Genomic DNA, 27,086 nt, shown 5'->3' with positions numbered 1-27,086 from the left:
ATGATACTGGGGTGATAGATGTACTGGGGACCACTCTGTTTATGATACTGGGGTGATAGATGTACCTGGGGACCCCTCTGTGTATGATACTGGGGTGATAGATGTACCAGGGACCCCTCTGTGTATGATACTGGGGTGATAGATGTACCTGGGACCACTCTGTGTATGATACTGGGGTGATAGATGTACCGGGGACCCCTCTGTGTATGATACTGGGGTGATAGATATACTGGGGACCCCTCTGTGTATGATACTGGGGTGATAGATATACTGGGGACCCCTCTGTGTATGATACTGGGGTGATAGATATACTGGGGACCCATCTGTGTCAGTGTATTATTCTGGGGTGATAGATGTACCGGGGACCCCTCTGTGTCAGTGTATTTTTCTGGGGTGATAGATGTACCGGGGACCCCTCTGTGTGTGATACTGGGGGGAAAGATGGATTGGGGACCCCTCTGTGTATGATACTGGGGTAATAGATGTACCAGGGTCCTCTCTGTGTATGATACTGGGGTGATAGATGTACCAGGGTCCCCTCTGTGTATGATACTGGGGTGATAGATGTACTGGGGACCCCTCTGTGTATGATACTGGAGTGATAGATGTACCAGGGTCCCCTCTGTGTATGATACTGGGGTGATAGATGTACCGGGGACACCTCTGTGTATGATACTGGGGTGATAGATGTACCAGGGTCCCCTCTGTGTATGATACTTGGGTGAAAGATGTATCGGGGACCCCTCTGTGTATGATACTGGGGTGATAGATGTACCGGGGACCCCTCTGTGTATGATACTGGGGTGATAGATGTATCAAGGACCCCTCTGTGTATGATACTGGGGTGAAAGATGTATCGGGGACCCCTCTGTGTATGATACTGGGGTGATAGATGTACCGGGGACCACTCTGTGTATGATACTGGGGTGATAGATGTACTGGGGACCCCTCTGTGTATGATACTGGGGTGATAGATGTACTGGGGACCACTCTGTGTATGATACTGGGGTGATAGATGTACCGGGGACCCCTCTGTGTATGATACTGGGGTGATAGATGTACCAGGGACCCCTCTGTGTATGATACTGGGGTTATAGATGTACCAGGGACCCCTCTGTGTATGATACTGGGGTGATAGATGTACCGAGTACCCCTCTGTGTATGATACTGGGGTGATAGATGTACCGAGTACCCCTCTGTGTATGATAATGGGGTGATAGATGTATCAAGGACCCCTCTGTGTATGATACTGGGGTGAAAGATGTATCGGGGACCCCTCTGTGTATGATACTGGGGTGATAGATGTACCGGGGACCACTCTGTGTATGATACTGGGGTGATAGATGTACTGGGGACCCCTCTGTGTATGATACTGGGGTGATAGATGTACTGGGGACCACTCTGTGTATGATACTGGGGTAATAGATGTACCGGGGACCCCTCTGTGTATGATACTGGGGTGATAGATGTACCAGGAACCCCTCTGTGTATGATACTGGGGTTATAGATGTACCAGGGACCCCTCTGTGTATGATACTGGGGTGATAGATGTACCTGGGACCCCTCTGTGTATGATACTGGGGTTATAGATGTACCGAGTACCCCTCTGTGTATGATACTGGGGTGATAGATGTACCAGGGTCCCCTCTGTGTATGATACTGGGGTGATAGATGTACCGGGGACACCTCTGTGTATGATACTGGGGTTATAGATGTACTGGGGACCCCTCTGTGTATGATACTGGGGTGATAGATGTACCGGGGACCCCTCTGTGTATGATACTGGGGTGATAGATGTACCAGGAACCCCTCTGTGTATGATACTGGGGTTATAGATGTACCAGGGACCCCTCTGTGTATGATACTGGGGTGATAGATGTACCTGGGACCCCTCTGTGTATGATACTGGGGTTATAGATGTACCGAGTACCCCTCTGTGTATGATACTGGGGTGATAGATGTACCAGGGTCCCCTCTGTGTATGATACTGGGGTGATAGATGTACCGGGGACACCTCTGTGTATGATACTGGGGTTATAGATGTACTGGGGACCCCTCTGTGTATGATACTGGGGTGATAGATGTACTGGGGACCCCTCTGTGTATGATACTGGGGTGATAGATGTACCGGGGACCCCTCTGTGTATGATACTGGGGTGATAGATGTACCAGGGTCCCCTCTGTGTATGATACTGGGGTGATAGATGTACCGGGGACACCTCTGTGTATGATACTGGGGTTATAGATGTACCGAGTACCCCTCTGTGTATGATACTGGGGTGATAGATGTACTGGGGACCCCTCTGTGTATGATACTGGGGTGATAGATGTACTGGGGACCCCTCTGTGTATGATACTGGGGTGATAGATGTACTGGGGACCACTCTGTGTATGATACTGGGGTGATAGATGTACTGGGGACCACTCTGTGTATGATACTGGGGTGATAGATGTACCAGAGACCCTTCTTTGCTGTGTTCTGGGGTCTCTTCTGTTGTCTTAGAGCCCTGTGAGGTATCGTGTGTTGCAGCCATGGTAACTGTTTGCTGTGGGAATGCTCAGGTTGCAGGGAATGGTAAATATATTCCAGCAATGTGAAAGAGAAGATCTTGTGAGAAGGTCATCGTAGCATCAGTGTTACCGCTGCCCTCATGTACAATTCAATAGATTTCCATCTTCATCTAAGGAGCGCTTTTTATGTTGTCATAGTGTAGAATGATACACACCTTTCCTTATTCATATATATGTTTATTTCTATTCTCCACACATCACACATTATACCCCAAAGATCCGTAAAATACACATTATTTGTAATTTAGCCCATTTACTTATACATGTCATGAAGATTTTGGAGAGGCTTCATTTAGCAACACAGACTCACACATATTGCACTTCATTTTGGGATTGATCTATGTCATATTCAGTGGTGTATCACACATATATATATATATATATATATTAGAAATGCTCACTGACCCCCGTATTTTGGTTTTGGATCTGGATTACCTTCGGGTTTTGGATTTAGTTTTGTGAAAACCGCCCTTGCGTGTTTTGGTTTTGTTTAGCTATTTTTTACAAAATTCCATTCCAAATCACATAATTTCGGTATTATTTTGTACCTACATTATTACTAACCTCACTAATACTAAATTCCAGTGATTTCCATTCAATTTTTACCTTCTCACAGGTCACAATATGCTTTTCATACACTTTCAGCCAAATACTGCACTGAGCTGCCTGGATGTTCAGCGACAGAGCAACGACACAAACACACTGCAGTTTATATCACATTAGGAGAGGTAGCATGTACAATTTATCAAGCCAAGCAGTTCATCCACAAGGAGTGGCTAAAGTACAAGTCCAGCATGGCCCTCCCTAAACAAGCTAGCAATGGGCTTGTTAGAGTAATGGCAGAAACACACATGGTGCAAGATGGAATTGTCCTTGGGATCTTTCATCCACCCATATGTTGGATCTTACAAAGGACATGCAAACTTTAACAAACTAAGCACTTCAGCAACAAGGGCTGCCACTTTTGTAGCTGAAGTGCTTGGTTTGTTTGGGCCCCCACTAAACAGCTATCAATGCCCTAAAGGCAGGTTAGACCAACAGTGCTGTCAAATAAATTCTACACTGTCAAGATGTTGTCGTCATCATCTTCAGCATCATACTCACCCTCATCAGTGTGTACATCATGATCACAGAATATTAATTAATCTCCGCTGGAATCTGCCATTACAGAAGTGTCAGTACTTGGGTGTATTTGCCAGTAAAGGCCTTCCTCGTGGAAGATGTAGTTCATTTTGATGAAAATAAACTTTTCCACATTTTTATGAAGTAACCTCCTACATCGACCACTGACAAGGTTCCCGGCTGTGCTGAAAACTCTTTCTGATCACACACTGGAGGGTGGGCAGCTTAGATATTGCAAAGCGAGTTTGTACATGGGTTTCCAAATTGCTTGTTTTTCCTCCCAGTATGAAAAGGGTCTGACATTTACGATTTCAATGAATTCTTGAAAATAATCCTCCACAATCCTTTGCATGTTTATAGTAGGATTGAATGGCATGATGGCCGAGGTCACACTTTTTTTGCTAAATTCTTTCAAACCAGACCAGATGTCAAACTGTTGTGGTCTGCCACCTGCGTCATCCCTGCATTTCTTTGGAAAGTGCAATTTCTTACAAGCAGCAGCTGCCTGAGAAACTGAAAGAGGAGACTTTGTCAAGCCAAGGGCCAGTTCAGTGGTCAACTTGCTGACCAAGAGCTCCTTGCATCTCTTCAGATCTTGGTCAGTTGGAATCAAAGAATCTACGTAGGTCTTAAACCTAGGATCAAGCACAGTCGCCAAAACATAGTGATCCGACTTCAAAATTTTAATAACTCTTAGATCATTATGAAGCGAATGAAGTTCTTGATCTACAAGGCCAACATACTTTGCGGAATTGCTTTCTTTAATCTCCTCCTTCAGTTTGTCAAGCTGCTTTTCCAAAAGTTGAATTAAGCGAATGACTTGGCTCAAGCTAGCAGAGTCTGAACTCACTTCACACATCACAACTTCAAATGGTTTCAGCACAGAAAGGATTCTCCACTGTGCAAGACTGAAATACATTCCCCCTCCTTTCCCAATGTCATGGCTTGTGCAATACGCTTTTACGGCTTTGCGCTGTTCCTCCATCCTCTGAAGCATGTACAGGCTGGAATTCCACCTTGTTAATACCTCTTGCTTAAGTTGGTGGCAGTGCAAATTAAATTGTTCTTGGAGCTGCTGCAATCTCATACATTCTGTGGCAGAATGCCGGAAATGTCCCGAAATTTTATGGGTCACCGAAAGCATCTCCTGCATCTCACGGTTATTTTCCAAGAAGCTCTGAACCACCAAGTTTATTGTGTGTGCAAACAGGGAATGTGATGGAATTCACCCAGCTGCAATGCTCGCACAATATTGGTGGCGTTATCAGAAATGACATATCCTGGGAAGAGTCCAAGTGGTATAAGCCATGTATCAATCACATCCCTTAGTTTTCTTAACAAATAATCACCTGTATGCCTGTTAGTGAAGCCGGTAATACAAAGAGTCGCCTGCCTGTGACAGTTGTTACGTAGTGGTGTACATGCTGCTGCTGTTCCTGCTGGTGAAGGTGAATGACCAACCCAGAGGGCTGTCACTGTCATATAATCTTTTGTTTTCCCACTTCCACTTGTCCACATATCTGTGGTTAAATGTACAGTCGGTAGAGTGGCATTTTTTAGCCCAATTATTACATTTTTATGAGCGTTCTGGTACAGTTGACAAATAGCTTTTCTTGAAAAATGGTGTCGCAACCTCTCTTCAGAGGAATCAAGGATAGTGCAAGAGTAATCTAACCTATAGCAACTTGGATGCAGGACTAACTCTGATCGCTACTGAGGATATTGATGAGGACGGTGTTGTGGGTGTAGATTGCAGGCATCAGGATGTAGGTGAGAGAAGGGTCCTAGCTGATGATGGATTGCTTGTTGTTATTTTTTTTACCATAACTTTCAGATTTTCCCAACACCTTGACCATGAACTCGCGTCAAATGACGTAACATGGATGAGGTTCCAAGATGGTTAAGGTCCCTCCCTCGACTGACTGTGACTTTACATACACTACAAATGGCTAGACAACCGTTGTCAGGATTTGGGTAGAAATAATTCCACACATTAGAAGTGGCTTTTTTGGTCTTATGTCCAGGCATGACAATGGCCTTCTTCTTATCACGTGCCAGAACTGCTTCCACTGGTGCAGGACTTACACAAACAACATCATCCTCATCAACATCCTCATTATCGCCTTCGTCAGCTACACAAATATCCCCCTTATCCTCTTCCAATTCCAAAGTGACATCCTCAATTGGTGTATCACCGGCTACACTCTGGCTGTTTAGGCACACATCAGCAGAAATGCTGAATGGGGCCTTCTTTAACACTATCACAATGGTCACGATTACACATACCACTCGTGGATAGACTCTCCTCAGGGATTGGTGTAATTTCTGAATCTGAGCATACATTTTCCCCTAATACCTTACTGTTTTCTGTCAGCTCGGCTTTTACACGTAACAGTAGCTGTGCACCACTTTTGGACTCCGAATTACTCGGTCTTGCTTGGTCACGTGTGACCTTACAAGAAGAAGCCTCAGTAACAATTTTAGATCTCGCACTCATAGAGAAAGGCGAAGGCCTCCTTCTTTCTTTGTGTAGAATGGCATGTTGCCAATGTTTTTTTTATCGTCAGTTAACTGTTCCTGGACTACAGCTCTTTTTTTCTTCAACACGGTAAAAGGTGTTTTTTTTTTTTTTTTTTTTCCTGAATTCAAAAGACTATGTACTTTTACATAGGCTTTACTAGATGACATACAGGTATAACTATCATCAGGACTGGTGGCAGCAGCTGCTTGCTGCTCCTGCTATTATGTGTACTGCTGTGAATCCATTTGGATAAAATCCTACACTATTTGGTGCAAATTAAAAAAAAAAGGCTGCAAGGACTTGTAGATTAGTATTTGTATTTCAGCAATGACAAATTCAGCAATGGACCTCTTGTCTTTGGGTGTATATAACACCATACACCTTTTGTGCACTACACCTATTCTCTTTCTCAAGCTATCCTAGCCCTTCTGTATCCCTTTCTCAAATGGCGCTAGATCGCCGTGGAGGACGGTATTTATACATTCAAAAACTCACGAGATCCGACGATGTCACAATGACGTTTGCTTCTATATGGATTCTGAAAGTACTGAGCCGAGTCGGATCCCCTTAGTTCGGATGGGCTCGGTTTTCGGGAAACCGAGCCCGCCCATCTCTAATATATATATATATATATATATATATATATATATATATACACCGATCAGGCACAATATAATATAAAAACCAACTGCCTAATGTTGTGTTGCTCCCCCTCACCCCCTCATGCTACCAAAGCAGCTCTGACTGTTCGAGGTGGAGCCTCCATGGCTCGGACTTGCTTTTCCACAGATGCTCGATCAGATTGACATCTGGGAAATTTGGAGGCCAAGTCAACACTTTGAGCTCTTTGTCATGTTCCTAAAACCATTCATAAACAATATTTGCAGTGTGGCTGGGCACATTATCCTGCTGAAAGAGGCCACTGCCATCAAGTAATACCATTACCTTGAAGGGGTGTACTTGGTCTGGAACAATGTTTAGGTAGGTGGTACATGTCAGCTTCACACTGCCTCTGCCGTCTTGCCCTCTTTCCATAGTGCATCCTGGTGACATCTCTTCTCCAGGTAAGCAACACACACGCACTTGTACATCCACATGATGTAAAAGAAAATATGATTTATCAGACCAGGCCACCTTACTCCATTGCTCCATTTTCCAGTTCTGGTGCTCACTTGCCTGTTGTCCAGTCAATGCCAAAAGTTTTGAGAATGACACAAGTGTTGGTTTTCACAAAGTTTGCTGCTTCAGTGTTTTTAGATCTTTTTGTCAGATGTTGCTATGTTATACTGAGGTAATATTACAATCATTTCATAAGTGTCATAGGCTTTTATTGACAATTACATTAAGTTTATGCAAAAAATCAATATTTGCAGTGTTGACCCTTCTTCTTGAAGACCTCTGCAATTTGCCCTGGCATGCTGTCAATCTACTTCTGGGCCACATACTGACTGATGGCCGCCCATTCTTGCCTAATTAATGCTTGGAGTTTGGCAGAATTTGTGGATTTTTGTTTGTCCCTCCGCCTCTTGAGGATTGACCACAAGTTCTTAATGGGATTAAGGTCTGGGGAGTTTCCTGGCCTTGAACCCAAAATTTCGATGTTTTGTTTCCCGAGCCACTTAGTTATCACTTTTGCCTTATGGCAAGGTGCTCCATCATGCTGGAAAAGGTATTGTTCGTCACCAAACTGCTCTTGGATGGTTGGGAGAAGTTGCTCTTGGAGGATGTCTTGGTACCATTCTTTATTCATGGCTGTGTTCTTAGGCAAAATTGTGAGTGAGCCCACTACCTTGGCTAAGAAGCAACCCCACACATGAATGATCTCAGGATGCTTTACTGTTGCCATGACACAGGACTGATGGTAGCGCTCATCTTTTCTTCTCCAGACAAGCGTTTTTCCAGATGCCCCAAACAATCTGAAAGGGGATTCATCAGAGAAAATTACTTTACTCCAGACCTCAGCAGTCCAATCCCTGTACCTTTTGCAGAATATCAATCTGTCCCTGATGTTTTTCCTTTAGAAAAATGGCTTCTTTGCTGGCCTTCTTGACACCAGGCCATTCTCCAAAAGTGCTCGCCTCACTGTGCATGCAGATGCACTCACACCTGCCTGCTGCCATTCCTGAGCAAACTCTGCACTGGTGGTGCCCGATCCCACAGCTGAATCAATTTTAGGAGATGGTCCTGGTGCTTGCTGGAAGTTCTTGGGCGCCCTGAAGTCTTCTTTAGAACTATTTAACCTCTCTCCTTGAAGTTTTTGATGATCCAATAAATGATTGATTTAGGTGCACTCTTACTAGCAGCAATATCCTTGCCTGTGAAGCCATTTTTGTGCAAAGCAATGATGACTGTACGTGTTTCCTTGTAGGTAACCATGGTTAATAGAGGAAGAACAATGATTTCAAGCACCACCCTCCTTTTAAAGCTTCCGGTCTGTTATTCTAACTCAATCAGCATGACTGAATGATCTCCAGCCTTGTCCTCGACAACACTCTCACCTGTGTTAATGAGAGAATAACTGAACTGATGTCAGATGGTCCTTTTGTGGCAGGGCTGAAATGCAGTGGAAATATTGTTTTGGAGATAAAGTTCATTGATAACTCTTCATGATATTCTGGAGTATATGCAAATTGCCATCAAAAAAACTGAGGCAGCAGACTTTGTGAAAAATAATATTTGTGTCATTCTCAAAATATTTGACCATGACTGTATGTGCTTTCAGTGGTGGACAGGAGTCAGCATAGACTCTCTGACCAGTCTGCAGGTATGCATCTACGTAAGCAGCAAGCTGCAATGCATTGTGTTTTCTGAAACCTTTCTATCATAGCCAGCATTAAGTTTTTCAACAATTTGTGCTACAGTAGCTCTTCTGTGGGATTGGAAGAGATGGGCGCCTTCACTCCCCACGCTCATCAATGAGTCTTGGGCACCCATGACCCTGTCACAGGTTCATCAGTTGTCCTTCCTTGGACCAATTATGGTAGGTACTAATCATTGTATACTGGGAATACTCACCAAGACCTGTCGTTTTGGAGATGCTGTGATCCAGTCGTCTAACCATCACAATGACGCTTGCCCATTTTTCCTGTTTCCAACACATCAACTTCAAAAATTTACTTTTCACTTGCTGCCTATTATATGCCACCTCCTGACAGGTGCTGTTGTAAAAAGATAATCAATGTTATTCACTTCACCTTACATATATATATATATATATATATATATATATATATATATATATATATATGTAATGTGCGCATTTACGTGCTGTGTATGCGTACCAAAATATGCCTGTATTTAGTCTAGAGTCTCCGTCCGCTTCTAAGGAGACTTGCGGTCCCTTATGCCTGGTGGAACAAGGGAGAACAAGCACAAGTTGAATACAGTAAGGGCATGTACACGTAAATTTAGAACCCCTGTGGAGATGAGACCTAAAGAGACTCGGATGCATCCCCAGATATCCTTCTTAGGAGACATATCTCTTCTATAAAGATATGTGATGACTGTATAGCTGCTTCTGACAGCTGTATACATATAAGCCCCTGCAGATTATGGCAATTCATTATTTAGTGTTATATTATATCAAGTTGCCATATATACATATTACTTACTTGTCATTTGCATTTGGACTGTTGCAGTAAAGAACATTTCCATTTGATTTATGAAAGATGGATATGTTACTGTTTGTATTTCATTTCATTGTATATGGAAAATGCAACTTGATACGCCTGGCAAACACTATCTTGCTATTTTTGAGTTGGATGTATCTTGTGATACTTAGATTTTGACTCAACATAGTACACAACATAAGTACAGATTTTTGGCATCAGAATTTTGCACGTTTGTGTACAATATGCATCCAACTCTAAATATGGTTATCATTGTTATAGATACAGGCACAGGAGAGTGTGAGCTCTTCACCTCAACCATTTGGGTGGCTAAGATTCCTCCTAAACGCAAACTTTTCTCACTTTTATTATGTTTATTTTGAGTTTACCTATCAAAAATATAATTATGTTAGTGTTTGACAAATTGTTGAAGAATTTGAGCGTGTCTCTCATTACTATACATATAAAATGTATAGATTGAGCCCATTCAGAATGATACATTTGCTCTTTATTTGCAAGACAATAAAAAAATGGTACATTGATCAGTGGCACATAATGGAGATTAAGAGCCTGATTCATTAAGAATCTTAAATGAAGAGGATCCTTATTTCAGTCTCCTGGACAAAACCATGTTACAATGAAAGGGGTGCAAATGAGTGTTCTGTTTTGCACATAAGTTAAATACTAACTGTTTTTTCACGTAGCACACACATATCATATTTAAATTTCAGTGTACAAATAAGCTATCAAGTATGTGTGTGCTACATGAAAAAACAGTCCGTATTTAACTTATATGCAAAACAGAACACTTATTTGCACCCCTTTCATTGTAACATGGTTTTGTCCAGGAGACTGAAATAAGGATCCTCTTCATTTAAGATCCTTAATGAATCAGGCCCTAAGGTGGGAATTAATATTGGGATTGAGGTGGGAATTGTAGTGGGGATTGCGGAGGGGATTGTGGTGGGGTTTGAGGTGGGAATTTTTGTGAGGATTCTAGAGGGGATTGTGGTGAGAATTGAGGTGGGGATTGAGATGAGAATTGTGGTGGGGATTGAGATGAGAATTGTGGTGGGGATTGCAAAGGGGATTGTGGTGAGGATTGAGGAGGGCGATTGCGATGGGTGGGGTTTGAGGTGGGAATTTTTGTGAAGATTGCAGAGGAGATTGTGGTGGGGATTGTGGAGGGAATTGAGGTGGATATTGTGGAGGGAAATGAGGTGGGGAATGAGGAGAGATTTGAGGTGGGGTTTGTGGAGGGGATTGAGGTGAGAATTGTGCTGGGGATTCTGCAGGGGATTGTGGTAAGGATTGAGGTGGGGGTTGCGAAAGGGGATTGTGGTGGGGATTGCGGGGGGGAATGAGAAGGAGATTGTGGTGAGGATTGAGGTGGGGATTGCAAAGAGGATTTAGGTGAGGATTGTGAAGGGGATTGAGATGGGGATTGAGGAGGGAATTGAGATGGGGATTGTGGAATGGATTGAGGTGGGGATTGTGAAGGGGATTGAGATGGGGATTGAGGAGGGAATTGAGATGGGGATTGTGGAATGGATTGATGTGGGGATTGTGGAGGGGATTGATGTGGTGATTGCATTGGGGATTGCGGGGGAATTGAGGTGGAGATTGTGGAGGAAATTGAGATGGGAATTGCAGAGGGGATTGATGTAGTGATTGTGGAGGGGATTGAGGTTGGGATTTGGGAGTGGATTGTGGAGAAAATTGAGGTGGGAATTGCGGAGGGGATTGAGATGAGGATTGTGGAGGGGATTATGGTGGGGATTTGCTGAGGGAATTAAGGTGGGGATTGCGAAGAGGATTTAGGTTGGGGAGGGGAATGAGAAGGGGATTGTGGTGAGGACTGAGGTGGGGATTGCAAAGAGGATTTTGGTGAGGATTGAGGTTGGGATTGTGAAGGGGATTGAGATGGGGATTGAGGAGGGAATTGAGGTGGGGATTGTGGAGGGGATTGATGTGGTGATTGCAGAAGAGATTGTGGTGGGGATTGCCGAGGAAATTGAGGTGGGGATTGATGTGGTGATTGTGGAGGGGATTGAGGTGGGCAATGTGGAGGGGATTGTGGAGGAGATTGTGGTGGGGATTGTGGGGGAATTGATGTGGTGATTGTGGAGGAGATTGAGGTGGGGATTTGGGAGGGGATTGTGGTAAGGATTGAGGTGGGGATTGTGGAGGGGATTGAGGCGGGGATTGCCGAGGGGATTAAGGTGAGGATTGAGATGAGGATTGTGGAGAAAATTGAGGTGGGAATTGTGGAGGAAATTGAGGTAGGTATTGTGGAGGAAATTGTGTGGATTGAGGTAGGGATTGCGAAGGGGATTGAGATGAGAATTGTGGTGGGGATTGCGGAGCGGATTGTGGTAAGGATTGAGGTGGGGATTGTGGAGGAAATTGCGTGGATTGAGGTAGGGATTGCGAAGGTGATTGAGATGAAAATTGTGGTGGGGATTGCGGAGGGGATTATGTTTAGGATTGAGGTGGGGATTGCGGATGGGACTGAGGTGGGGACTGAGGTCAAGATTGAGGTGGGGATTGTGTTGGGGATTGAGCTGGGGACTGAGGTCAGGATAGAGGTGGGGATTGTGTTGGGGATTGAGCTGGGGTCTGAGGTGGGGACTGTGGAGGGGATTGAGGTGGGGATTGTGGAGGGGATTGTGGGGGGGATTGCGGAGGGGATTGAGGTGGGGAATGTGGAAGGGATTGAGGTGAGGATTGATGTGGGGACTGAGGTAGGGACTGTGGAGGGGATTGAGGTGGATATTTAGGTGGGGATTGTAGAGGGGATTGAGGTGGGGATTGCGGAGGGGATTGAGGTGGGGATTGAGGTGAGATTGTGGTGAGGATTGAGGTGATGATTGTGGAGGGGATTGAGATGGCAGAACATACATTTTCAGTGTATGGTAATTGCTAATTACTGCACTGAATGAAGGCTTCCCTCTTCTTGGTCAGATTTGTCCCTTCATATTTACAGCCCAGAATACCTGGAGGAGACTTGTTTTCTTTCCCATCTACCTCTGGGAAATAGAAGTTCCGCTGGCGTGCAGAGTGACAGCTGTGTATGGAAAATGTGGCCCCATGGTTATTTTTCTAACACTGCTTCTTTTCTAAGAGTGTTGCTCTGTCCCTAGGTGCTCCAGGGGAATCATCTTGTAGTTATCGTGCTTCAGGAACTCACATCTGTTACCATTTCTGTAGGTCTAGTGATAGCATAAAGAGCTGTCTCTGAAAATCTCCCTATTTTCAGTGTTAAAAAGTCCTCATTTTCTGCATGTTGGATACAATTCAAACCATTGTTTTATTCTCAGGGCTTAATAGATGAATTTTTATTAAAGAGCGGTAATAATATTCAGTAAATATGACCTGATGGGAATTGTAGTGTCTGTCGAGTAACCTGTGTGGATAACAGCAGACATGGCTCTGCGATCTGTGTGCGTCATCCAGGTTCAGTCTGTGGAAGACTACAACAACAATTACAGTCCCTTCTCTTTCTCTCTCCCCATCTCCTTATTTATCTCTCTCTCTTTCTCTCTCCCCTCTCCCTATTTATCACTCTCACTCAATGGGGTAAATGTATCAAGGTGCGATTTTGCAAATCCAGCGATTTTCTTGGGAGAGTTGAAAGTCGCTCATGTATGATGCTGAGATTTCATGTATAATCGCCAGAGATGTGTTTTTGTCAACATCACTATTTCCAAAATCAATTGAGATCAAAGTCCCCACTATTTGCCACTCTAGCTATACAAGTCTCAAATGTATGAAGCTGCGATTATTCAAACTCTCCTGAGTTTGTTTTTAAAAATCACCAGATACAACATGCTGCTTACTAGCAGCGTGATTAGTAAACACATCATTGTTACACTGCTGCGGTCTATAGAGCCAGAGGTCCAGCAGCTGTTAAATGTTTAAAAATAGATAAAAGTTTAAACAAAAAAAGCGTAGGGTTCCCCCGTCCAACCACTATTGACCTTAGTGCTGTCAGCCTACTGCTGGTTACGTGAAAATCGGGGGCACATTTGCGTGGGGTATTCCCGATTTTCACTAACCCAGCACTAGGCAAACTAGCTGGGGCGGTTGGCACTATAGCAGGGAGATATGCGGCAGGGGTCCCCCTGCCATAATAACAAACCAACCCCAGGATGTTCAGCGCTGGGCTGGATTTCCTAGGAAGTGGGGTCCGCCGAAAAAAACGAGCGGGCCCCCCTTCTAGGGACACCCAGCCCAGTGCTGAAAGCACTATAGCTCTTTCTACTCCCGTGGGCTGTGGGTAGTAGAGAAATAACGCTGAAAATAATGTCAAATAACAAACAGCCGCCATTTTGTTTTGTGGAACTACAAGTCCCAGCCAGCCCGGGCTGCCCTAAACAGTCTTGGCATGCTGATGCTTGTATAACTACAAACACTAGCATACCCATGACAGCCAGGGCATGCTGGCACTTGGAGAACCACAAATGCCAACATGCCCTGACACCCATGGCTGGCTGCGACCTGTAGTTCCACAAAAGAAAATGTTAATTAAACCACAACTCCCTGTTTACAACCACACACTTTTATTAAAAATAATAACACCCCAATAAAAACAATACACATCCATATTAATACCACATACATTTATTAAAAAAATAAATAAATAAATAAATACTCACCAATCAGATTTCTTTCGTCAGCAGCTTTTAATACAAATATGCTTTAAAACCAAGTCCAAATAAATTTGTATCCAAAATCCATGCTTGAAAAAATCTTCAGTTCTTCTGGCCAGTAGGGCCCCCTTGCTGATTGCAGTCTTATCTTCAGCCCAGGAAGGGCCCCATATTTGTATTTCACTCTGGAACATGCTTGGTTAAAAAAATAAAAAAATATGAGAGATGCTGCAAAACAGCTTGTACAGTATACAAGCTCCGATACGCAATGAACTTAGCTCAGCCGCGAGGTGTATTTATAGTATAAGGGATTTTTCCACGCTGTCATGTGACCAGCAGTAGGCTGGCAGCACTAGGGTTAATAGTGGTTGGGCAGGGGGACCCCACCCTTTTTTAAAAAATTTTTTTTTTTATCTATTTTTAAACTTTTAACACAAGCCGGACCTCCGGCTCTATAGACAGGGGCAGTGTAACAGTGAAGTGTTTACTAATCACACTGCTAGATGAGGACAACACAGGAGAGTTAGCTAAACACGGGAGTGTTTGACATCGCAGCAAATCGCCAAAGCTGACCAGCAATTTTTAAGATCAGAATAAAAATCGCAGTTTAATACATCTGACATCTTGGGGACTAAAATCGCGGGTTATCACCCACGATTTGCAGCGATTTTAAAACGCTGAAAAAATCAGACCTTGATACATTTACTCCAATCTCTCTGTTTCTCTCTGTTTTTCTCTCTCTCTCTCTCGCCCCCTTTAGATTTACTAAATTGCGGTTTGCTCAAACCACTGGTTTTTGGCTATTTTTCTGGCGGTTTTGAATACACCATATTCACTAAAGCCCAACCCGCCGTTAAAATGGCCAGAATTTACATTTTTCAAAACCACCGCTTTTGAAACCGCCATCCCGATTTTAACAATGATGAACATATAGTCGGATTTACTAAGCTGGGTTTTCAAAACCGCCGCAAAAGAGCCATCCAAACGGCCAAAATGAAAGAGTGGGTTGTGAGTGGCGGGAAACTGCTGCTGCCATTCAGAACATAAGGGAAGGCGCCATTCACATATAAATTATTTGGGTGCTCAATATTTATTGATTAAGGGGCAAAATAAATTTAATATTAACTTATAAGGGATTTTTTTTATATCTTTTTAAGGGGACACTATTATAGCATTATATTATGGGGGAAATGTGAATATATAATAATAGTACCTGTTAATGGTGGATATAATTAATTATGTTGCACAATTTGGCATTACATATTGCCAGAATAATATAATAATTAAATAATTTTGTCCCCCTAATATAATGAAAAGAAATATTCCTACATAAGTTAATATTAAATTAGTTTTGCCCCTTAATCAATATTGATTGCCGAAATAATTTAAATGTCAATAGTGTTTTCACTTATGTTCTGAATGGCAAGATAGTTCAAACAGCGTGGCTGAGCTATCAAGTCATTCAGAAGTAGGTATTAAAACTGTCCAGTCTTGTCTTTTGTGTGGCAGTTTTGATGTCTTTCCTTTTAAAACACAGCCTCAAACCACACTATAGTAAATGTAACGGTTTGGACCACTAAACTGCCGGCGATGGGTGTAGGTTTCAAACCGCCACCAAATTAAATTTTTAGTAAATCTCGCCCTTAGTCTTTCTATGGGCCTGATACATTAAGGATCTTAAATGAAGAGGTATCTTATTTCAGTCTCCTGGACAAAACCATGTTACAATACAAGGGGGGCAAATTAGTTTTCTGTTTTGCACATAAGTTAAATACTGACTGTTTTCATGTAGGACACAAATATCAACTTTAAATTTCAGTGTACAAATAAGCTATCAAGTATTTGTGTGTCAGCACTATTTGTTAATCATGGATCCGTAAATAAGATTAATAAGACACTGGGCTGTTCTCTGGATAGTTTACAGAGGAACAGTGGGAGCTTCTTCTACTGAGACGGACAAATACCAGAATCTGAAGAACAACGACTACCGTAGATTAGCTGTTAGCAGGAACACAAGTGTAAATTGATGTATAATTTCCGAAGCATCTCTCCAATGTCACCCCAACCCCCACAAACTAACACGTATGCCAGAATCAGAGATACATAGATATAACGAGAAACATGTATTTGTTCAGCCAGACAATCTAGTACATGGCTCGATAAAGCTGTTACAGTTTGTTTTGTTGGTGGCTGTATGAATGTTGCAGTTTCTAGAGAATTGTATGATACACCAGCTGGCAGATCTATTGAACAAAGTAGTGTTGTTTGAGTTTAGGAACGCCACATATCCATTCTCCCGGTTCAAAAAATTAGTTTGAAAAATTGCCAGAATTTTAGGGAGTTTAGATTGATTAAGAAAAATGAATCTAAAATTGAGAAAGTCGAAGAGGTTCAATGATGTTTGACCCTGTTCGCCAGTTCACAGACATTTGAACTATATTTTGACGGTTTTTAATTGTGAATGACACAAACTTCTATTTCAAAAAATACTTTTTTAAAACTAAAATGATATTTAAATAGTGTTTTAGCAAAAAAACACTAATTCTAACTCAAACCTTGAACATCAAATTTTGATTGCTTTTGGTGAACATAAAAGTTGTACATCCACAAATTTCAAACAATAAATTTGGTTCTGGGTCATTTGCTGATTGGACCATGAACCTGGCTGTGGTTGTTGAACCAGTGAAATTCAATTTAATTTGGAACTGATTTGAACTTTTTGACAATCTTACTACTAGGAACCATTATTGTGGGACAGAAACAGACCAATGACACATCCGTCGGGAGAAATGAGGATCTGAACGCTGTGTCCTGTTTCTCACAGAGGGGTAGGTGACTAGGGGGATATTCTGCCTCAGTGTCTGCGGACTGTGAAATGCTTGTTGGTTATTGATTGGATAGTGGGAAAATAAAAGGGAATTGTTGAGACAAATCAAAAGTGTAAAGATAAAAATTGTTGCTGTGTAAAAATCGCCTTTTATAGTCTGATAGCCAAGATGAAGCCTCTGCATAGGTCTCAGTTGAACTATTCTTTCCAGTGCTCTCTGGCTCTCACCCCATCTCTTCACTTAATCTCCCACCATCTCTCTCTCTGCCCCCCCCCATTTCTCTCCCGTTAGGGCAGATTTGTCTCTCATGTCTCTCACCACCTGTCTCTCCCAGTTCTCTCTCACACCATCTGTTTCTCACGTCTCTCTCTCACCACCTGTCTCTCACGTCTCTCACCATCTGTCTCTCACGTCTCTCTCTCACCACCTGTCTCTCACGTCTCTCTCTCACCACCTGTCTCTCACGTCTCTCTCTCACAACCTGTCTCTCACGTCTCTCTCTCACCATCTGTCTCCCATTATAGTGACCTCTGTACAATACATAGAGCATTCTAGTGATAGCGATACAACACATAGAGCATTCTAGTGACAGTGATACAATACATAGATCATTCTAGTGACAGCGATACAATACATAGAGCATTCTAGTGAACTCTGTACAATACATAGATCATTCTAGTGACAGCGATACAATACATAGATCATTCTAGTGACAGCGATACAATACATAGATCATTCTAGTGACCTCTGTACAATACATGGATCATTCTAGTGACAGCGATACAATACATAGAGCATTCTAGTGACCTCTGTACAATACATAGATCATTCTAGTGACAGCGATACAATACATAGATCATTCTAGTGACAGCGATACAATACATAGATCATTCTAGTGACCTCTGTACAATACATGGATCATTCTAGTGACAGCGATACAATACATAGAGCATTCTAGTGGCCTCTGTACAATACATAGAGCATTCTAGTGACAGCGATACAATACACAGAGCATTCTAGTGACAGCGATACAATACACAGAGCATTCTAGTGACAGCGATACAATACATAGATCATTCTAGTGACAGCGATACAATACATAGAGCATTCTAGTGACCTCTGTACAATACATAGAGCATTCTAGTGACAGCGATACAATACACAGAGCATTCTAGTGACCTCTGTACAATACATAGATCATTCTAGTGACAGCGATACAATACATGGATCATTCTAGTGACAGCGATACAATACATAGATCATTCTAGTGACGGCGATACAATACATAGATCATTCTAGTGACAGCGATACAATACATAGATCATTCTAGTGACAGCGATACAATACATAGATCATTCTAGTGACCTCTGTACAATACATAGATCATTCTAGTGGCAACTATACATTACACAGAGCATTATAGTGACTACTATTAAGTACACAGACCATTCAAGTGAAATCTATATAATACACAGTGCATTTGGTGACTTCTATATACTACAGTTAGCATTCTAATGACTTCTATACAATACAGTGAGCAATATAGTGACTTAAACATAGTATAGAGAGCATTCTAGTCACTGAAATGCAATCAGAGAGCATTGCAGAGACCTATATTTAAACACATATAGCATTCTAGTGATCTCTCTACAATACAGAGAACATTCTAGTGACATCTGTACAGTACAGAAAACATGTTAGGGACCTATATACATTACACAGAGCATTCTAGTTACCTCTGTACAGAACAGATGGCATTCTAGTGACCAGTATACAATACAGTGAGAATTCTAGTAACCTCTTTATAATACACAGAGCAGACTAATGACTGATATACAATACAGCGAGCATTCTAGTGACCTCTATATAATGCATAAATCATTCTAGGGACCACTGCACAGTCCACAGAGCATTCTAGTGACCACTATACCGAACACAGAGCGTTCTAGTGACTACTATATAATACACAGACCATTCCAGTGAAATCTATATAATACCCAGTGCATTTTTTGTGAGTTCTATACACTACAGTGAGCATTCTAGTGACTTAAATATAGTATAGAGAGCATTCTAGTCACTGAAATGCAATCAGAGTGCATTGTAGAGACCTCTATTTAAACACATATAGCATTTTAGTGACCTCTATAAAATACAGAGAGCACAATACAGAGAACATTCTAGTAACCTCTATACAGTACAGAAAACATTCTGTACTGTATATACATTACACAGAGCATTCTATTGACCTCAATACAGTACAAAGGGCATTCTAGTGATAGCTATACAATACACAGACTATTTTAGTGACCAATATACAGTACACATTGACTGCTATACAGTAGCAATGATTAATGATTGCTGTACAACACACATAGCATTCTAGTCACATTTATACAATTTTAGTTACCAATACACAATAGAGGGACTAATCTTGTATTGCCCATTAGCAATCACTGCTCCCTATAAATCTGTAAACATTAATATTCCAGAAGGAGTATGAGGAAATCTGGACACAGAATTCACTTTTGCTGTATGTGATGTCCGGAGGTAATAAGGGTCAGCAATCAGTTTATGTTTGAAAACAGTTTTTGTCTTCACAAATCTTGTACATTTGTAATTAAGAATAAGTTCTTTCTAATCATGTCACATGACTAATTTTAAAAGTGTTCCATAATACGATGCGCAACTGTTCAAGCACTCAAAGATGTGAGGATCAGCCCATACCGGTGTAATGTCCGTTACTATTGTCACCAGTAAAGATTGCCCGATGCGATTAGCGTGGTTCCAAAACACAAGAGAGATTTTAATAGCAAAAATTATAACAAAGTATTGCAAAAGATAAGAAAGTATAACTGATATACTACTCACACTGGATCCAGTAACAGCTCATCAATCCTGAGGTAGTTACTAGATCCAGTGGCCTGTTTATATACAGTTTGGTTTAAAAAAAAACAGTGATGATGTCACAATGTACACAAAGATAACACTAAGATAGTTCTTCATTGGTTCAGGGTTTGAGAAAGTCCCGTACAATGCAGGCCATAGGTCAGTTGAAAGGATTCATCTCCAAAGGTGGGGGCGACTCACTCCAACTGTTGTCTACGTGTCCTGCCCCAGGCAACTGCCAAAAATCTAGTATAAGCTACCCCAATAGCAGAGTATTTATGAGAATAACTAGCGATCATTATGTGCGATTGCTTCTCCGATGATAGTGGATTCCTGCTGGTAAAATATGTATTAATATAAGAACAAATACCGTACATTTCTTAGGATCTGAACCATAAATACCTTTAAATGTAAGTTTATCTTTGAATAAATAATCTCTAATTCTTAATGATAAAAGAATTTGAGTTTGAACTTTATTAAAAGTGAACTAATTACAAATGTAGATGTGAGTGTAAGTGTATTTGCTGTGTTTTCCTCTGTAAGGCTAGGTACACCCTGGAACGTCTTCATCCAATAATCGGGCAAATCAACCTACATACGACCGTTCAGTCGGAGGTCAGGTTAGTGAGTATAGTGACACGATGGTCAAAAGTCGTTCCAAAGTGTCGATTGTCAGCTCATTTGGTTGGTCGTACTGCATAATATTTTTCGACCAATCACCTTACGATCATGTAGTGTGCATGCACTCATGCTCACGACCTCCACAGAGGTTACAGAGTCTGTCTCTTTTCAGCCGATGCTAGCAATGAATGTCCTGGTGAATAAATGTAGAGTGCTGTAGAAGGAATAATTCATTTGTTCGTTCTGAGACAATGTTTCGTTTCAAAGTCACAGAAGCTAACGAAATTCATTAAGACACGTGGATAGCTATGACAAGGCGGGTTTAATCAGTGTGACAATAATGAATGACTATTGAGCTGTCTTTCTCTGAAGACTATAGGACCAGATGAAGGTAAATCGTGTCAGTGTGTACACATGAATCGTCAGACTGATCGGCCTTTCAGTCGTAGGTTCAATCAATCGTTTGAGAGATCAGTGTGTACCTAGCCTAATTGAGTATTTTACATCTGTACGCTGATGCGTACTAATCGCAATCGCACAGGTTTCTGCAACAACAGATATTTATTCATTAAAATGACTTCATCCAATTATTCGACTTCAACACCGGCAACCGCTTAAAGCCACATTTCTACACTCTGCTCACCCATAGTACACGTGGCAAAGACCTTCTGGATCATGGTGTCAATCAGAAGGTGTCTCCACTGGACACAGCAAATGCTCCTTCCTCTCTAGTTGGTGTTATGTCCCCATACATCCATCTACTACTCCAGCTACTTGTACCTCTTTTTCTTTCCCTTCCTCATTGCTATCCAATCATCTGCTCCAAACATCCAATAATCTCTTCTTCCAGGCCTTGGAGCTGTGTGTGTCTTTCCAATCACCTATGCAAATCTTCAATCACTTCTACCAATCATCTATTCCATTGTTCCAATTATCTCTTCAACCAGGTCTGGGATCTTTGTGTGTGTCTCTCCAATCATCTTTTCCAATCTACTCCTCCAATGCATATTCCGATCTTACCATCATCTCTGCCAATCACCTATTCATTCAGTTCTGGGACCTATATTTGTGTCTATCTAATCATGTCTTCCAGTCGTCTATTCCTCCAGATCTGGAAGCTATGGACCTAATTCATGAAGAGAAGTAAATGGTAAAGTTTGTGTATAATCCCTACAATCACTCTGCACATGCCCAGAACCGGTCCATACAGGGCCGGTGCTAGGGTTTTCAGCGCCCTAGGCAAAATTTCAACACCCCCCCTTCCTGCCCCGTCGCGCCCCCCACCCCCCGACGAACACAATAAATGATTAGATTTTATTTACCTGGACTGTAGATGCAGGGGGGCTCTTCAAACCTCTTCTCTTCTCTTTTCTTTTCTTTTCTTCACTTCTCTTCTTTTCTTTCTTTCCTATGGCTGCTCCTCGCCTTCTTCACAAAGGAGGTGGAGCGATGCATGCTGGGAGAGGAGGGGGGCGTCTGACAGACAGTGTGATAATACAGCAGGCGCCGCCGGGTAAAGACCTGTCACCTGATCACTGACGTCAGTGATCAGGTGTGCGATGCGCCGGGCAGCCCGGGCGCATCAGAATTAATTGACAGTGGTGGCAGACATTGAAAAAACAGCGGCGGCACCCCGCCGCCGCACCTATCTCCCACTTCTCTCCGCTGACTAGATTTTCAAATCTAGTCAGCGGCGCCCTGCAGGTCCGGCGCCCTAGACAACTGCCTAAGGTTGCCTAATGGGAGCGCCGGGCCTGGGTCCATACACTAGAGGTATTGGCCAAATAGATATTGGGCATATACTGCAGTGGTGTAGAAGAGCAGAGCAGACCTGCACCCAAACTCATCAGTGCATGCATCTTCAGATCCGAATTACGTGCGTTCTGAAACACACATTGCGCGTTCAGTATGAGTGCCTTGATGAATCAGGCCTAAGTGTGTGTGTTCTTATCCAATCATGTATATCTCCAGATCTAGGAGCTATGCATATGTCTATCCAATCATCTCTTCATCCAGGCCTAGGAGTGGGTTTGTTTCTGTCCAATCTTCTCTTCCAATCATCTCTTCCAATCATCCAATCATCCCTTCCTCCAGGTCACTGTGTGAGTGATGGACAGGCTGCTTTGTGCTTCTGGGAGATCTAACCTCTCTGCTGTGGGCATCTATCTGCCTTCTCCATGCCTATGTCTCTCCCCTACATCTGTGTCATCCATGCACCACAGCAATCCCCACGTTCGTTCCATCCATAACACAATAGAATGGAGCAGAGTATTTGGTGTATTAGTAGATGTGATTCCATGTCGCCCTGTTTACGGCATAGCATAATTACAATACAGGACTCATGTCTCTGAGATGTTTGGATGGACTGACACCGAACAGTCTCCATGGAGAAACTCCAGTCCTTCTATATGTGGGTCAGCAGAAAGGGTTAATACCTTGTACATCCGTTATTGGAAGATCCTTGCGGTATCCCATACGCGGTGTGTAATAATGGAGATATCTAGGCTTATTTATCACTTGTGACATTGAAGGGTGACTATTGCACAATTCTATAACAAGGACTGGGTTCTTTATTTCTGACAATCTAGCATATAGTCCTCATCAGTCATACGTCACATTTACATGACTAAATACATCCAAATTCCATTTTCAGTAATCATTTCATGTCCTTTCCCAGAAAGATTTAATACATCATAAAAAAGATTTGATGGACTGAATCCATCTAACTAATAAACTGCATTTCACCATCTGCTCTTGTAAACAGATGCTGATGGTATTGTCTGTCCTGTACTCTCAGCCGTCAGATAATGCCGTATATATCATCACTATATACAGTTCCAGCTAGTTTACAGCTCTATGAATGTAGGAGGTGAACGAGCTGATATCGCTCTGAAATCATTATGGATGCCAGTAATTCAGCATCTAACAACGTTTTCGTGGTTTAGCTCTTTTAATTTTGTATGCTGAGAGTACAGGTCTTGGGACACTCAGTTTTGGGGGTTTAATACACAGGGGTGTCTGGACAGGATTGGCTAATATTGGGAGACAGGAATTATATGGAATAAGCAAGTTGTACTCTGCTGAACTGATAGAATATATAAGAAAAGGGATTGTTACTATACAATGCAACATCAATTCATTCTTTTTACGTAATGTGACCCGTTTCTTTTCATACAAGAAAAAATACCTTTTAATAATAAGTAAATATATATGAATATCCCCCCAAAATAATCCCCATTAGGATGTTCCCATCATTCAGTCTAATGTCATGTTATTTTCTGCTTACTGCTCATAGGGTCATTACAGTCACTTATGAACCCATTTATTAATCAATGGTGAATTGGAGTCTACTTAGTACCTCCCTTGTGGCAGATCCATACAACACCGGTACGTTCATAGGTGTTCTTTAATGGAAGCTGTTGCTGTTTTGTGCTACAAGCTGTAACCCTGCGTCTGTTCTAATACGTACACTTACCTGCGTACACTTACCTGCGTACATTTATCTGTGTACATTTACCTGCGTACATTTATCTGTGTACATTTATCTGTGTACATTTACCTGCGTACATTTATCTGTGTACATTTATCTGTGTACATTTACCTGCATACATTTATCTGTGTACATTTACCTGTATACATTTGTACATTTACCTGCGCACATTTATTTGTGTACATTTACCTGCGCACGTTTGTACATTTACCTGCATACATCTATTTGTGTACATTTATCTGTGTACATTTACCTGCATACATTTATCTGTGTACATTTATCTGCGTACATTTATCTGTGTACATTTACCTGCATACATTTACCTACACACATTTGTATATTTATCTGCGTACATTTATCTTTGTAAATTTACCTGTGTACATTTATCTGCGTACATTTATCTGTGTACATTTACCTGTGTACATTTATCTGTGTACATTTACCTGCATACATTTATCTGTGCACATTTACCTGCGCACGTTTGTACATTTACCTGCATACATCTATTTGTGTACATTTATCTGTGTACATTTACCTGCGCACGTTTGTACATTTACCTGCATACATCTATTTGTGTACATTTATCTGTGTACATTTACCTGTGTACATTTATCTGTGCACATTTACCTGCGCACGTTTGTACATTTACCTGCATACATCTATTTGTGTACATTTATCTGTGTACATTTACCTGCATACATTTATCTGTGTACATTTATCTGTGTACATTTACCTGTGTACATTTACCTACACACATTTGTATATTTATCTGCGTACATTTATCTTTGTAAATTTACCTGTGTACATTTATCTGCGTACATTTATCTGTGTACATTTACCTGTGTACATTTATCTGTGTACATTTACCTGCGCACGTTTGTACATTTACCTGCATACATCTATTTGTGTACATTTATCTGTGTACATTTACCTGCATACATTTATCTGTGTACATTTATCTGTGTACATTTACCTGTGTACATTTATTTGTGTACATTTACCTGCATACATTTACCTGCGCACGTTTGTACATTTACCTGCATACATCTATTTGTGTACATTTATCTGTGTACATTTACCTGCATACATTTATCTGTGTACATTTATCTGTGTACATTTACCTGTGTACATTTATCTGTGTACATTTACCTACACACATTTGTATATTTATCTGCGTACATTTATCTTTGTAAATTTACCTGTGTACATTTATCTGCGTACATTTATCTGTGCACATTTACCTGCGCACGTTTGTACATTTACCTGCATACATCTATTTGTGTACATTTATCTGTGTACCTGCGTACATTTACCTACACACATTTGTATATTTATCTGCGTACATTTATCTTTGTAAATTTACCTGTGTACATTTATCTGTGTACATTTACCTGTGTACATTTACCTGTGTACATTTATCTGCGTACATTTATCTGCGTACATTTACCTACGTACATTTATCTGCGTACATTTATCTGCACACATTTACCTGCATACATTTGTACATTTACCTGCGCACATTTATTTGTGTACAATTACCTGCGCACGTTTGTACATTTACCTGCATACATCTATCTGTGTACATTTATCTGTGTACATTTACCTGCATACATTTATCTGCGTACATTTATCTGTGTACATTTACCTGCATACATTTATCTGCATACATTTATCTGCACACATTTGTACATTTACCTGCATACATTTATCTGTGTACATTTACCTGTATACATTTGTACATTTACCTGCGCACGTTTGTACATTTACCTGCATACATCTATTTGTGTACATTTATCTGTGTACATTTACCTGCATACATTTATCTGTGTACATTTATCTGTGTACATTTACCTGTGTACATTTACCTGTGTACATTTACCTACACACATTTGTATATTTATCTGCGTACATTTATCTTTGTAAATTTACCTGTGTACATTTATCTGTGTACATTTATCTGTGTACATTTACCTGTGTACATTTACCTACGTACATTTATCTGCGTACATTTATCTACGTACAGTTACCTACGTACATTTACCTACACACATTTGTATATTTACCTGCGTACATTTATCTTTGTACATTTACCTGCGTACATTTATCTGTGTACATTTACCTACGTACATTTACCTACACACATTTGTATATTTACCTGCGTACATTTATCTTTGTAAATTTACCTATGTACATTTATCTGCATACATTTATCTGTGTACATTTACCTGTGTACATTTATCTGCGTACATTTATCTGCACACATTTATCTGTGTGCATTTATCTGCGTACATTTATCTGCACACATTTGTACATTTACTTGCGTACATTTATCTGTGTACATTTATCTGCATACATTTATCTGTGTACATTTACCTGCACACAGTTACCTGTGTAAATGTATCTGTGTACATTTGTACGTTTATCTATGTACATTTACCTGCACACATTTGTACATTTACTTGCGTACGTTTATCTGCGTACATTTATTTGCGTACATTTATCTGTGTACATTTACCTGAGTACATTTGTACATTTATCTGTGTACATTTATCTGCGTACATTTACCTACGTACATTTATCTGCGTACATTTACCTGCGTACATTTATCTGCGTACATTTATCTACGTACATTTATCTGCGTACATTTACCTACGTACATTTATCTGCGTACATTTATCTACGTACATTTACCTACGTACATTTACCTACACACATTTGTATATTTACCTGCGTACATTTATCTTTGTACATTTACCTGCGTACATTTATCTGTGTACATTTACGTAC

At 41.3% G+C, this 27,086-nt stretch overlaps 1 protein-coding gene across 27 annotated transcripts in view; it reads left to right on the top strand.

Annotated features, from left to right (window-relative positions):
* The window catches only part of ATP2B2 (ATPase plasma membrane Ca2+ transporting 2), a 266,349-nt gene that overhangs the window by 94,657 nt on the left and 144,606 nt on the right, over positions 1 to 27,086 (top strand). For 2 of the 27 annotated variants that reach the window (XM_075183932.1, XM_075183931.1), the window contains exon 2: positions 24,105 to 24,196. The exons of the other annotated variants lie outside the window; for them this stretch is intronic. The gene's annotated coding sequence lies outside the window, so the exon portion shown is untranslated. The remainder of the gene's footprint in view (positions 1 to 24,104; positions 24,197 to 27,086) is intronic. 27 annotated transcript variants of the gene reach the window in all.

Source organism: Mixophyes fleayi, chromosome 8, assembly GCF_038048845.1.
Source record: "Mixophyes fleayi isolate aMixFle1 chromosome 8, aMixFle1.hap1, whole genome shotgun sequence".
In the NCBI taxonomy this organism is placed as follows: Eukaryota; Metazoa; Chordata; class Amphibia; order Anura; family Limnodynastidae; genus Mixophyes; species Mixophyes fleayi.
Note: the sequence above shows the minus strand (reverse complement) of the source record. Positions and strands in the feature narration are given on the sequence as shown.